The 15,436-nt window shown below is 38.1% G+C and overlaps 1 protein-coding gene and 1 pseudogene across 2 annotated transcripts in view; both read left to right on the forward strand.

Annotated features, from left to right (window-relative positions):
* LOC306871772 (guanine nucleotide-binding protein G(I)/G(S)/G(O) subunit gamma-10-like) overlaps positions 1 to 15,436 on the forward strand; it is a 480,959-nt gene that overhangs the window by 370,548 nt on the left and 94,975 nt on the right. The window lies entirely within an intron of this gene.
* Positions 618 to 15,363, forward strand: LOC306871613 (cytosolic phospholipase A2 gamma-like; annotated as a pseudogene). Its single transcript has 17 exons — positions 618 to 714; positions 3,592 to 3,608; positions 4,193 to 4,218; positions 4,421 to 4,530; positions 6,849 to 6,991; positions 7,076 to 7,274; positions 8,336 to 8,438; positions 8,518 to 8,658; positions 9,196 to 9,249; positions 9,328 to 9,375; positions 9,631 to 9,681; positions 10,494 to 10,592; positions 11,269 to 11,317; positions 13,661 to 13,716; positions 13,794 to 13,948; positions 14,436 to 14,601; positions 14,963 to 15,363. The product of its transcript is annotated as a cytosolic phospholipase A2 gamma-like (transcript).

Below are 15,436 nucleotides of genomic sequence, written 5' to 3' on the forward strand. Positions count from 1 at the left end.
GTTTCTTGTTAGGTAATGGTAGTTACTACAGTGTTAATAGTGCATTAGTCACTTTTTCCTGTGTAGTTATTCATTAACGAAGGAACAGTATTCTAAAGTGTTACCATACAACCCTGCTGATTTATGTGTGTTACTGTTCCATCAGATAAAATCGATGCCTGGCAAACGTCAGCTTGTTTTCCAGTGTAAAAACTGAATCTTGATGATAAAAAAGCAGCTAAACTCCATATGCAGCTATGGATGGTTCGGTTTCTGGCCATTTATCAGAAACCTGTGTTCCACGTTTTTCTTAAAAACTGGTGGGGAGGGGGGTTTACATCTACTCTAAATATTAAATTATTACAAAGAATTCTAAAATTAAAAGCATTATCATATAGAAATAATTAGCTAAAATTATTGCAAAAATAAATATAATATTCCAGCACTTTTATGACAGATCAGCAACCAAACAGTGGAACTATATTGCGTGCTGATTCCTTTAAGCGATGCACTACAAAAAGTAGCTAGACTGGGACACAATTTGAGGCCGGGAAATCTCACACCCATCCAAAGCATACATGGTGTAATGAAGGGGGAGCCGTGACAATGCATCCAAATGCAAGGCTTTATTATGAAACATGGTCAAAACAGGCAGTATAATCCAAGGCACAGGCAAAAGAGTAATCCGCAAGACAGGCAATGGTCAGGGCAGGCAGCAATCAATCAAAAAACAAGGTAAGAGTCCAAGGATCAAAACACGAAGTCAAGGAAACACGGAAGACCTAAACATTCAATCACAAGGCTTCATATGTCACAATGAAACACCTAGAGGTGACTGATTTGAATCATTTGCACGGCGTCATTCATTATAAGGAGACGCAAAATGCTTGGTGTTCCCTCCCTGCTTCATAGTAACATAGTAACACGTTCATGTGAGGACATTTATTCTCAGAATGAAGACACAGCTGCTCTTGCTGAGTATTTCTATTGTGTTGAAACTGGAATCAGCAACATGTGTGAATCATTTGAAAGTGGCTGCTATAACTGCAGCTGACCACTAGATGTCACCGGAAGGTTCTTTCTTTGAGGCTTTGACACTTAGTCTTTTTTGGTACAAATAAAATTTTATATATATATATATATATATATATATATTTTTTTTTTTTTTTTTTTGCTTCATTACCTTGAACTGATTTCATTTAAGCATAATTTCAGCATTAGTGGGCATCACCTTTCAAACACGCACGTAAATAGAAAACAAAGAAAAACGCTTGTAAAAACAAGAATTCAACCTTCAAAAGGTGACTCGAATTATTGCTGAGTGACGTGTCGACAACTGTAACAATAAAAATGAAATGACACGAGCTGCTTGAATAAAAAATCAATTCAAACATGATAAAAATGACAAATGAATACCAATGAATGCTAAAGTGAAATACAACAGCCATATATTCATTTTGTTTGGTGATTTGATAATTAAAGATTTTTGTGTTTTATTTACAATTATTTTTAAATATCTCAACATTTATTTAATCATTTTATTTTGAGCATTTGGTCATAAACTATCGCCCCTTAATGGAAAATATAATTTTCACTGTTTAGGGCTTAAAATACTGTGGATGTCAATATATCGCTGGGTGGCGATGGCGCAGTGGATAAGACACATGCCTTTGGTGTGAGAGACCCGGGTTCGAATCCACTGTGAGACACCAATGTGTCCCTGAGCAAGACACTTAACCCCTAGTTGCTCCAGAGGCGTGCGACCTCTGACATATATAGCAATTGTAAGTCGCTTTGGATAAAAGCGTCAGCTAAGTGAATATATGTAAAAATATCAAAATGAGTTTGCAATATTTTCTATGATTTATGAATATTTTATATTCATTTTGAATGTTTTACTGTAACAATGTTCACTTAAAATTTTAATGTTATCATGAATAGTCTTTGGTAAGCTAATGAGCATGAAGCCATTCTCCCTGCAGTGAAAAGATCCTTCTATCAACAAGTTCATCCAGCTCAACCTGTTGCACACCACTCAAACTTCTTAAAGGCGAGGTGCCGCACCTCCCTCCCCAACACACCTGTACATAAATCTGATCAGTCTTCAAGGGATTTTCATGATTCGTTTACCCAGAAACATCGCATTTATATCACACATCTACGGGAACTGTGAGTATATGTTTTAAAGCTTTATGTAGATGAGGTATTTTCAACAATAGAAGAGCAATTAACATTTTAATGTCATTATGCTTGACATGTGACAGCTGGAGCATGGATTAATCCATCATTTGTCAGTAATAAGATCTAAAATATGGCCAGTAACTATGACCTGCACACTACCAAAATTGCATAAATAATCATGGTGAAAAATTATTTGAGGGATTCATATTTCAATTGCTTCCATTTTCCATAGAAATCTGTGCAATGTTATGTTAACTATACTATAAATAATTCTTTGAAACATACTACGGCTATTTTGATCTATTAATAATAGAGCATAAAGTGCATGACTGCACAAGAAAGTGAGATGACTTATCAACTGTATTATGGTTATCTAATGTTATATTAGAAAGTAACCTAAATTATAGTGTAAAATTAATTTTAAAATGACTCAATTGTCGTGTAAACCCCCCCCCCCCCCCCAGCTCTGTTCAACGCAAGCCATTCTCTTTAAATGCTAATCTCTTTTAAATGCTCACTCCACCCCTCTCTTCCATTGGGGCATGTCAACACAAGACATGTGAATTCCTGCCTTGGACTCACAAACAGCCATGTTTTTGTGGGAGGACTGAGCCGACCTGGTGGCAGAAGATGACAGTTCTGCAGTAGAAGTCTATGAAAGCCACGGAATTAAAGAGTAAAAAATGTAATTTCCAGTTTATATCTCACAATTCTACATTTTCTTTTCTTGAAATTCTTAGTTTATATCTCACAATTCTGAGATGAAAAAGCAGAATTGCAATAAATAAACTCGGCTTGCAAGTTATAATGGCTGAGTTGTGATGGCGATATGAATTTGCAATTGTGAGGGGGAAAAAAATCAGAATTAGGAGATTTCAATTCTTAATTTCTTCCTCTAATACAATGAAATTGTGTATGCTATATAAATAAATACATAAATGAGATGGTGTTCATAATGAACTACAGCAAATGAGACGTGTGTTGATTGAGAGTATGGATGGCCTTAGGATAAAAACTGTTCATAAATCTGGAAATCCATGCTTTGATTGACCTGAAACACCTTCCTGAGGGCAAAAGGTCAAACAAGGAGTGGATTGGAACAACCTCAAACAACCTCATCTGGAACGCGGCTAGAGCATAGGCCCCTCCCACGACTGTAGACGGACACTGCCGTTTTAGCATAAACCCACTCTGAGTAAGCTGTCAACAGTCCGCCATTGTTTCGATGCCAGAGCAGGTGTAGACAAGAATGTCTTCTAAGCGATTGAGGTATTGGGTTGTTGGATGTAACAATGAACATACAGTAGCAGTTGTTATTTACTCCCGACATCTGAGGCGCTGAAGACGCAGTGGATTACTTTTGTTTTTGAAGGGAATGCACCCTCCGATCTACATAAATTCGTTTGTTTGCGCAAATCATTCGTGATCCAGCTTCACCTCCAAAAGAAGTGAGTATATGTTTTTTGTAATGAATCTTTGCAAATTGCCTTTCCTAATAATGTGCTAGTAAGCAAGTTCCACGACGAATGCGGCTAAAGTTAACAGTCTCAGCGAAGGGTGAGCAGTAGCTCATTATCATTTAAAGGTACATGCACCGAAACAGCTTGCTGTGAACAGAGTTGTTTTTAACAAGGTAAAAAGGGTGTTGTTTTACACTACCATTAAGAAATTTTAACCAAAGTATGTTATAGACTTTTCATGAAGACCCTAAAGAATCATATCAACTTGTGGAAAACAGGCATCAGATATCCCATTTAATAGTTGTCACTGTCACACGATCAATCACAAATCATGCTCAGGAAACATTTCTGATTATTATCAGTTATGAAAATGGTTGTGGTTATATGTGTGTGTGTATATATATATGTGTGTGTGTGTATATATATATGTGTGTGTGTGTGTATATATATATATATATATATATATATATATATATATAAAAAATAGGTCTTCTGACAAGAAAAACTGACTCATGAGTTTATCAAATGATTTTTAGAAGATTAACTTTAATGTTAACTCTTTTGTTTTATAGATGAGTGCATCTGAACCACAGGAAAGGTAATTCTGCACAGATTCTTAGAATGATGGGATAAGAACTGTACTGCATTACTTACACAATTAGCATCTTTAAACAAACTGGATAATTCGGAGAATAAACTATTGAAATGAATTGCAGAATAAATTGTATTCAGATCTAGAATACTTAATTCAAATAGGTGAAGTTAAATTCAGCATTGCTCTGTCTGTGTCTCTGCTGCAGTGGTGAGGTGAGAATCGGACACTCTGAATACGAACGAGGAAGAGTTTGTAGCCAGAAGGAGAAACACTGTTCTACAATGCCTGCAGAAGTTTAACATATGCTGCAGTCAGGTAAAACATCTTATGTTATACTTCATATATCTAACTGGTTATATCGATATGACCTACAAATAATTCTGTGACCAGTGAACATCAGATGTCAAACATCAGTTTCACTGTCTTGATTGTGAAAAACGCTCCTATTACGAATGCAACTTCGGTTCCCTGAGATAAGGGAGCGAACGTTGCGTCATTTGATGACTCCTGTTTACTCTGATACTGAAGCCTGATTTGTTCACGTTTGTGAACAAGCCGCCAGAATGGGAGGAGCCACCAGCTATATAATCCGGGTCAGGGCACCATCTCATCAGAATCATTCAACTGAAGCTTGAAGATTGATTCGTGTGCAGCTTATAGCATGACCAGTCGCGCAATGCTCGTTCCCTTATGTCAGGGAACCAAGGTTACATTAGTAACCGGAGCGTTCCCTATCGAACGGTCACTCCTGTTGCATTGCAATTACGGGGAACGCATCCAGCAGTGCCGCGCTATGAGCAGATGCAGAATTAAGCCTGCTCTACAAGCCCAACTCAGGAGCACTCAGTAGAGGGCCCCGTAAGCGTGAGCTACAGAAGAGACCCGAGTTATAATCTGAGGTCTACTAACATAGCCGTTCCACTAAAAAGGGGGAATGGGTAGATTTAAGCACGTAAGATCCACGCCTCAGGGCAGGGATGTCCAAATTATAAAATCTAATGAATGTAGACTGCGACGACCAGCCGGCGGCCGTACAAATCTCTCCAACAGAGATCCCACTGAAACACGCCTAGGAGGAGGCCATTCCTCTGGTGGAATGGGCCCTCACACCTATAGGGCATTGCAAGCCAACTGCGGTGTAAGCCAGGTCTATAGCATCTACTATTCAGCGAGGTAGTCTCTGCTTTGTAATCAGCAACCGCTTAGAGCAGCCTCCAAACCACACAAAAAGCTGCTCTCATTGTCTGTACAATCTAGAATGCTTAGCGTACAGTAAGTTGAGACTCTGCTCACCGTCCACCATAGGGAGAGCTAACAGAAATAACCTGGGTTTTGAACGGAGTTGAGAGCACCTTAGGTACAGTATATAACCGCTGCACGGTTGAAGAATGACTTTTCAGTTGTTGGGCCTAAACTCAAGATATAAAACTCAAGACAGCAAACAGCAGCTGAATCATCTCTGGAAACCAAGCCTAGTTTCTCCAGAGTGGAACCACAAAGAGGAGAGAGCATTTTGTTACCCTGACCCACCTGATAACCTGAGGAAGCAGGGTGATCGGAGGGAAGGAATATAAACAGGCCAATTGTGGACCAGGGCCCGTATTTATCAAGCCTCTAAGAATTACTCTCAAGAACTCTGCTAAGAATTGACTTAAGTGTAAAACAATTCTTGGCTCAAAGCAGCGCTTAAAAGTTAGTTATCAGTCATCTCATTCGTAATTTAAGCGAAGTGTAGGACTAAATCTTAAGTGTCAGTCTGTAAGTGCCAGTCCACGATCAGCTCCGGTGTCCGTGTCGGAGCCGCAACACGCTGCAGACATGTGCAGTGTAATTAAGGGGTAAGAGATTTATTCATCATACAGTGTAGATAGCTTCACTGATTATAACAGGAGTGTTTTAAAGAGCATAAAACACTCGCGCTAGACTGAAGTCAGTTATGATGTTCTTTGGTAAAGTAAATGTTCTTTCCTCGTTTTGAATAACTGAGGAAGTGTAACCGTTTGATTAAATGCTCATTGACAAACATTTCAAGAACATTCTTCCTCTCCTGAAAGATTTGCGCATGTCTCTGTCTCCTCAGGACCATCACAAGCCGCTGCTGGCAACTCCTAACCACTTGACAGACCTCTCAAGCTGTCTTAGATAACTTGGGAGAGTAAAAGTGATTCTTAGCTTTAAAAAAATTTGATAACTTGCTTTTATACTTAAGTTTGAAAGTAGGATTAAAGACTTAGCACTTAAGACTAAAATGGCACTTTGAGAAGCTTGATAAATACGGGCCCAGAGCATCCCATTGTCTTGAAAAATAGATTGGGCAGTGATAATTGTCTTCTTCGGAAAAGAGGTCCACCTCTGCCTTGCCGAAAACCGACCAAATCATTTGAAACGACTGGGGATGTAGTCTCCATTACATATATATATATATATATATATATATATAGCCAGCGGTTCCTCCCATTCTGCTGGGCTAGAGCACCATTGGTTTGCGCAGCTACACAAACATGAACAGATCAGGCTTCAGTATCAGAGTAAACAGGATTTTCCCCAAAGTCATCAAGTGATGCAATGGGAGTGACCGTTTGATAGGGAAATATTTCCTTACGTTCATGCTTTGAGTGGTGTGTGTGTTTCAGGATAAAGTGCCAAACATTGCATTACTGGGTTCTGGAGGAGGACAAAGAGCCATGGTGGCTTTGCTGGAATCCCTGGTTCAGTTTGATAAAGCGGGTCTTCTGGACTGCATCCTTTATCTGAGCGGAGTCTCTGGATCCACCTGGTACGAATTCTAAGAAACAACAAACACAGAGAGATTGAATTGGGTTGAATGTAAAAAATGAGAGCAGTATGTTCTTCTCTGAAGGTGCATGGCCTCCTTATACCAAGAACCAGACTGGTCCACCAAACTAGAGACCGTGAAAGACAAAATCATCGAGAGGCTCGGCGGTCCAGGAGTGAGCTGGACAGAAAAATTGACCAAATTGAAGAAATATTACATGAAAGACAGTTTCAGCTTGACTGACCTCTGGGCAGTGCTATTTGTCACATCATATGTGAAAGAGGTCTGTAACTATTCATAACACAACCCACCTTGACTTGTTGAGGGTAGAAGTGGTCATGTTCAGATTTAAAGTGCATGTGTTTTTAGGTCGATCTATAGTGGATTTTATGGATAACGATAGCTAGGTATTATTACATACATGTATGTGTATTGTACATATACTCTCACACTTTGGGTGCTTTTACCCGGGTTTGATTGATGTCAGAGTTCAGTACATTTGGATGATGTGAACGCTGTCTTCCAAACTCGGGTGCGCATCCACAAACCGTACCCGATCCAGCTTAAAAGGGGTGGTCTGAGGTACAAGTGAACTCCGGAAAGGTTTGCCACTGATCTTGAATGCAATCGTACCAAATCGTGGAAGGGAACCGCTATTAATGATGTATTTTTTGATAAAAATCTGTGTTTGTGTTTCACTTTCCTGATGAGTATGACACGCTGCAAGCAGAGAGTTGATTTCTGTTCGCCTTCAGCATTCTTTAGAGTATTTGCCGTACATTCGTAAGACAGATGTAAGTACTCTTATGTACTGAAGCTTTGGAAACAAAACCAACTGTTCAAAAACATAAATTTAAAAGTGAAGAGAGCAATGCTATGCATTTTGCCAGCTTGTCCTGCGCCAGTTGTTACTAAACAAAAGGATAAACCGCTGCTGGCATGATGATGCAAACGAACCACGATTCGGACAAAATATTAGGTTGGTTCGAGATGAATTGGCACTGCACAGACCGATATACGCAGGTGTGACATCAATGTAACAAAAAAAACTTTACGATAGTACAAACAAAATTATATCAATATATTCTTAGATAATTTCCTGTACCTTTCAGATAGTTTATCAAAGCAATTCTAATAAGTTTATTCTTTTGCCTCTTATACAACATATATTCTAACGTCATGTTTCCACCTTCTTCCAGTACTTTAACCTCTAGCATTTGTTGTTCATTGTTATATGCCCTCTTAATGAAGTAAAGTCCCTGGTGGAACCTTCTGCAGAACCTCAACCATCCTGTTATGTCTCCACTACAACATGATGCTGTAAAAAAAATATGTTCTCTTCAGATTGATGAACAAACACTCACAGATCAGCGGGACCAGCACGATAAAGATCCTTATCCCATCTATGCAGTGATCGACAAGCAATGCAAAAGGCGTGAGGAGGGAGGTCTGTGTTTTTGTCTGAAAGAAACAGAGTTTTAATGTGTTTGTGACAGCTGTTGTATAGAGGTGTTTTGTGTCTGCAGACCCCTGGTTTGAGATCACTCCACATGAAGCAGGTTATTCCCTCACTGGAGCATTTGTGGAAACCTCCAGCTTCGGCAGCCAGTTTGACAACGGCTCAAAGAAAAAACACCAGCCTGAAATGGACATGCTGTACTTGCAAGGTAACAAACTCTGTTGCAGGACTGCTGTAATGTGTGGACAGAGCAGGCAAAGGTGAGGATCTAAGTGCAGAGCAGTTTAATAGAGAAACAGATTTACAAAAACAGAGGGAACAAGGAACTTCAAACACAAGCATCGACTGACATCACACAAGTGAAACACTAGTTCTATAGGTGCATTCACATCATATTGTAATTACCATGATTACGAGACACCAACATGTAAATAGCATTCATGTCCTCGTAAAACTCTTAATTACAACTTGTGAACCGAGTTTTCTGAGAGCTACATTTCTCTACAGAAATGTTCAAAAATAATTTTTCAGCATAAAACTTTATGCCAATTGCATTGATATTTAATTTGATTTCATTTAATTTATTTATATAGCACAAATAAACACAACAGCCATAAAAATAGGAGTAATATGTTATACACAAATGAATACTTGCAAACTCCGGCTCAGTACAAACACATCTCTTGTGGGAATTATTTATTTTTTTTAAATGTGGTGTGTTTGTTTCATCTTGTGTTTTCTGCAGCTGTGTGTAGCAGTGCTTTAGCTGATGGAGAGGCGACCTGGAAATGGATAAAAGGTACAACTTGAATTGTGAAACTTGAAGATTTAATTTGGTTTAAAAGTCATTTTGTTTTCATTTGATTTTGTTTTTCAGCTATTTCAGTACCTGAGATAAAAATGGCATTAGACAAAATGAAGCAAGGTATAGAATTTTATTGTGTTGATTTATTGATTGTATTAAAATATTTGTTGATCTATCTTTTGTGGCCAAGCAAATTTTCAAGCTACAAGCTGAAAAGTTAAGTGTCAGGCACTAAAAATATATTAAAAAGTTCTCTTCATCTCTGTCTGTAGCACTTGGTAAAAATATATCACTAGCCCTGATGTAACATTGTTCTGTATGATTTCTTCTGGTTGTGGGGAAACACCTGCTGCTATTCACTGTAAAAATGAAAAGATAACACCGGAGGAGACCAATCGAGAACCACTCAGCAGCCTTTCGCTGAAGGTCAGTGAGGAACTTTCTTGGCAAACTCTTTCAAAAGGAAGGAACAACTTGAATTCTTTAATAGAATACATTAATGCAATAATAGTTCATCATACAATAGAAGAATAACAATGAAAAAGAAGCACGTCAAAATACTTGAAAAATACTGTAAGCACAGATTAAAAATGCTATTTTCCATCAACTCGCATCAGTCAGTGCTAAACACGCTTGATGGAGAAGGAGAATACACAGTCTTTTTATAAATCCACAAGAAGAAAACAGGAAAGCGCAGGACAAAAACTTAGCACTAACACCAAACATAAAAACATCAATACAGGACAAAGGAGCTGAGGAGAAAACAGGGCTTATATAATGAAAGCAATGTAATCAGTGAGTATAGGAACCAGTGTATACAGATTAGTAGCCAATGAAATAAACTGATGGCGGTAAAACTAGAAGCTAGGAACCTAGCTCAAACTAAAGAGACATACTATTTTATAATGTATTTTATGATGAACTATGTTTGAATGAATCAGCTGAGTGAATGTTTCAATGACTCACTTGATGTCTATTAGCTAATGGTTGGCAAAAACAAACCATTTAAACGGTTTACTTCACTTAAGAGCAAGTTTAGAATCATTTCATGAAACTTGGAAAGCATATCATATTTTTACTCTACTGCATTTCAGAAACACGTCAGAAAGACCTGGACCATCTTCTAAATCGCTCCTTATTACTTACATAGTGTACCCTATCAGGTGTTGTGTGCCTGATATTATATATATATAATCAAGACATTTGGCAGTTGTTTATGTTTGTGTTTCCACTTATAGATGAATGTTACCAGGATCTCGTGAACCTTGTGAATGCTGATCCTTCTTCTCTTCTTGAGGCCACCAGAACAGCGCTGCCCAGTAAACATGTCCAAAAATGTGCTAGAATTTATATAGAGAATATTTGGGGCTAGTTACTGTTACTTTACTGCAATTACTGCAATGAATATTTCTCAGGGGAATAAATATTTTTACTATTTTATGTTAACAAAGGTAAACAATAGTACAACTCATTGTACACTTTGGCTGTCCCTCACAGACTTGTTTTCACATCAAATTAACATCAAATTAAATTACTGTCTGTAGTGTGGGGCACATTGTCAGAGAGGGGACATTCTAAAATGCTTAATGTGAAAAACGCTTAACGTGGCATTTTTTTAAAGACCAAACTCTGTAAGCACGTTATTGATAAATCAAACTGTGCCAGCTCAACATAGTGATGTCTGTCAGCCATTGGCAATGAAAAAAAGCCATATTTCACATTATATCTGTATTTAACAGTAAGTCTCTTTGGAAAGTATCTGCTAAATAATGTGAATTTATATGTAAATGTTATATAGTCTATTTAAAGGCTTTTTTTAGCACATTTTAAATAGTAAAACAATTATGAAACTCAAATCATGAAACCCCAAAAATGGATAGGATAACGTGCCTTAATATCATTCAAACCACTGTTTTGTTGTTGTTGTTGTTTTGGCTAATTGTATATTATGCTTGTAGATGAACAAACTAGAATAGGAACAAATGACTAATATATATGTTTATCTTTTTACAGACTTTTCTGGAGGTCAGAAAACTGCTGATAAGCCCAAAAAAACAGTCAGGTCAGGTCACCTTTATTTATATAGCGCTTTATACAGTACAGATTGAGTCGAACAAGCTTTACAGTGTTAAACAGAAAAGGTGTGTAAATATTGCTATAAAGCAGCTTTAAAAGGAGGACAATAGTGAACGGTACATTTTTCAGTAAAGTCAGTTCATTGTTGATTCAGTAACGTCATCATGCAGCTCAGTTCAGTTCTGATCAAATAGTGTCTGTGCAGTCAAGCACACAATATTGCCAGAAATTAAGTGTTCCCAACTAAGCAAGTCAAAGGCGACAGTGGCAAGGAACCAAAACTCCATCAGTGACAGACTAGAGACCAAAACCTTGGGAGAAACCAAACTCAATCCGTCAAGTTCCCCTCTGGCCAAACAGAACATGTCCAGAGTTTGGGCGTTAAACAGGAAAAGGATCTGCCACCTGCTGTTGATTTTGATATTCTATCTTGTCAAATGGCCAGAGTTTTGAGAATGCAGCGGACGTGAAGGACTATAGTGCGATAAGAGCTCACCTCAAGTACTGAGGTGCTAAACCATTCAGGGCTTTGTAAGTAATTAGCAAGAGAATATCAAAATCTATATGATGTTTAATAGGGAGCCAGTGCAGTGTTGACAGAACCGGGCTAATATGGTCATATGTCCTGGTTCTAGTAAGAACTCTAGCTGCTGCATTCTGGACCAGCTGGAGTTTATTAAGCACAAAGAGCAACCAGCCAATAAAGCATTACAATAATCTAAGCTTGAGGTTATGAACGCATGAATTAATGTTTTTGCATTTGACATTGAGAGCATAGGTTGTAATTTAGATAATATTTTTTTAGATGGAAAAATGCGGTTTTAAAAATGTTAGAAACGTGGCTTTCGAATGAAAGACTGCTATCAAACAGCACACCTAGGTTCCTAACTGATGATGAAAAATTGACACAGCAGCCATCAAGTGTTAGACAGTGTTCTAGGTTATTACATGCAGGTTTTTTTTTTTCGGGCCAGATAATTAACACATTTAGCAGTAAGAATTCATCCATTTTTATGTCAACTATGCATTCTGTTAATTTTGCAAATTGGTATGTTTCGTTGGGCCTGAAGAAATATAGGGCTGAGTATCATCAGCATAACAGTGAAAGCTAACACATTGTTTGCTGATGATATCTCCCAAAGAGTAACATGTAGAGCGTGAAAAGCAGCGGTCCTAGTACTGAGCCTTGAGGTACTCCATGCTGTACTTGTGATCGATATGATACCTCTTAGTTCACGAATGAATTGATCAGATAAGTACGATTTGAATCATGCCAATGCACAGTAGCCTGGTAATACCAAACTCTGCTACTTCGCTTTACTTCATAGACAGAGTCTGGAAGGGCATAATTGACAAGCGTTTACTTTCTCTTGGGGGCACTTGTCTGAAATTTAAAATCATTGGTGTACCCGTAAGCCAATCACATAATGTTTGGATATGATGCATGTTATGCGCCAGCTCAGCTGCCTCGAGCTTCCGCTATAAACACAGGTATGCATTGAAAACAAAACCATCGAGGGAAATAACGGAGTGAAGATGGCTGTGAATGACAATTAGCGCATCTAAACTAACAATTAGTACAATTAGTGCATCTAAACTAATATTTGACAGTAGAGACAAACAAGAAAATATTTGCAGCCAACTGTCAAAGTTAGGATTAGTTCTGTTAAACACAGCTCTTCGTTCATTTAGAGTCTGTCGGAAATGCTGCAGCTTAATTGCAAGATTACAGCATGACATGGCAATTTTCAAGGACTGGAAAAGAGAGGAGACACTGACCTGGCAAATGCCGGGAATATTCTCCACAACAGAGGGTATAGCATCCCGTGTCTCCATGTCCACTGTCGATTTACCTAACCTAAACTACAATCTTAAATTTGGCGCTTAGCATCTACGTCACAGCTCCCAGCCCACCCTCTGTTCGTTGAGACTGAGTGCAGAAGCGAACTGAAATTGAGCGGAAGTACAAAGTCTGACATAGTCAGGCTAAATGCACAGCCCAGGATTTCTAAATTGCCTAAAATAACCAGGTATTGACTGTTTGCGCTGTGCTGATCAATCGTTGTATGACATCAAAATACCGCAAGAGCGATTCGAAAGCATAAGGAGCCAATTGCGCTGCTCTCTATAGCTCTCTTGATACTTCGCTACAGGTCACCTTATATTATAGACTTTACACATAAGATTCCATAAAGAATCTGCAAAGAACCATGTAGTTAAGAACCCTATACAGCCAAGAATTACTGATAAGAGCCTAACAACCATTTACTGAGCTGAAGAACTGAAGAAAACTCATTTTGAAGTGTATTTGTTTCATTGATCTTTGTAGATGCATCGCTCAGAGGATCTGGGGAAGGAATTATAACTTCCTCCACAACATGACAGGTGAGAAAAGACCCTTTTGGTAAGTGGAAATACATTGTGAATAATAAATAGACTCACTTCAAGCTCTGGTTGAGTAGATGAATCAGTGCCAGCCGCTCTTTTGCAAAAAGAGACGAGAGATTTTATAGACGCCGGACTGTTGATCAACTCACCCTACTTCTCAGTGCTGAGAAAACAACGAAACATTGACCTCATCATTGCTCTGGATTTCAGCGATGGAGATCCTTTCACGGTATATGCTTATTTAATTCAATATAACGCACATATTGTCTCAAAAAAAGTTAATTTGAAGGAATACATCTCCTAGAAATGTAAATTCCATCATTTACTCACCCTTAAGTTGTTCTGATCCCATATCTAAACTCTTCCTTCTTCTGTGGAACAGAATAATGATAATGATGATATTCAGAGTTACCATAACCTAAAATATACAGAACTTCAAAAGCACAGAAAGATAATTACAAAAGCTGTGTATCATCTGAACAGATGATATCTGTTTTGACTATCTATGTGTGGCATATATATCTTCATGCATTCTGTAATATCTGGATAGAGCTTTCCATCCTTCAGGTTTCCCATTCATCTCAGTGGCGGTTTCTTGGCTGGTGCCTGATGAAGTATAGGCTGCATAGAATGAAGGGGTGAATAATTTCGGTCTCAATAAAAACGTCTGTCTAAGCCTTTTAATAAAGTGCTACTGCTATACTTTTCCATTGCAGACATTGAGAGAAGCTGCTACAACATGCAAGAAACTAAACATCCCTTTCCCTGAAGTCGACATTCCCAGTAAAGAAGGGAAGAAACCAAAGGACTTCTATGTGTTCAAAGGCCAAAACGTTCCAACCGTGATTCACATCCCTCTGTTTAATGTGGTCAACTGTGGAGGTAAGTGGACCCTAGCCTGTAGTGAAGACATTTAGTAAAGTTGACTTTTTCTGCACCATTATTTAACGTCCCCAAAAAACCATGTCTTAACCCATATTGCACTTGTTTGGAATGTCTTGGTCTTGTCTCAGTCTCGACCTAATTTGTACTCAGTTTTGGTCTCAGACTAAAAGGACTCTGGATTTTATTTCAAGACCAGTAAAGGTCTTGAAATAAACTACGGGGAAATCACTAAATAGCTGATGCAACACTTCCTGCTTCAAATGCAATCAATAATTTTCCGAATTTATTGGGGAATTGTGTCAAATTTCACCAAAATGAAAACAAATGCATAAGTTTAAGTGTATTACTGTTCCATCAGATAAGCCTGGTGATTGGAGGAAGAAATATGGCATCTTAAAAGGTCCTTACAGCGCTGAGATGATCACTGAAGTTATGGAGGTCGCTGGAAAAAACATCTCAAACAACATAGAGAAATTGCTGGAGCAGATTCGTGCAGTCGCTGAAGCTAAATGATTCCAGGCACAAATATGACTACATTACAAGTCGACAAGAAATTAAAATTCTGTCTGTTTTCTAAATGCATCTTGATCTTATTGTAAATGATTCAGCAACTGGAGCGCGAGAATGAGTTAATTTATCATAGGATTATATGAGCCGCTATTTTGGCTCGTTTTGAGTTGGAGTGATTGTAAAGCGTCTGAAAGTGAGTTTTGATCGAGTAACTTGTACAGGTGCATCTCAATAAATTAGAATGTCATGAAAAAGATCATTTTTTCTTGTAAGTTATTTCAAAAAGTGAAACTTTCAGATATTTTAGATTCATTGCATGTAA

The sequence above is a fragment of the Barbus barbus genome, assembly GCF_936440315.1.
Source record: "Barbus barbus genome assembly, chromosome: 6".
NCBI classification, from domain to species: Eukaryota; Metazoa; Chordata; class Actinopteri; order Cypriniformes; family Cyprinidae; genus Barbus; species Barbus barbus.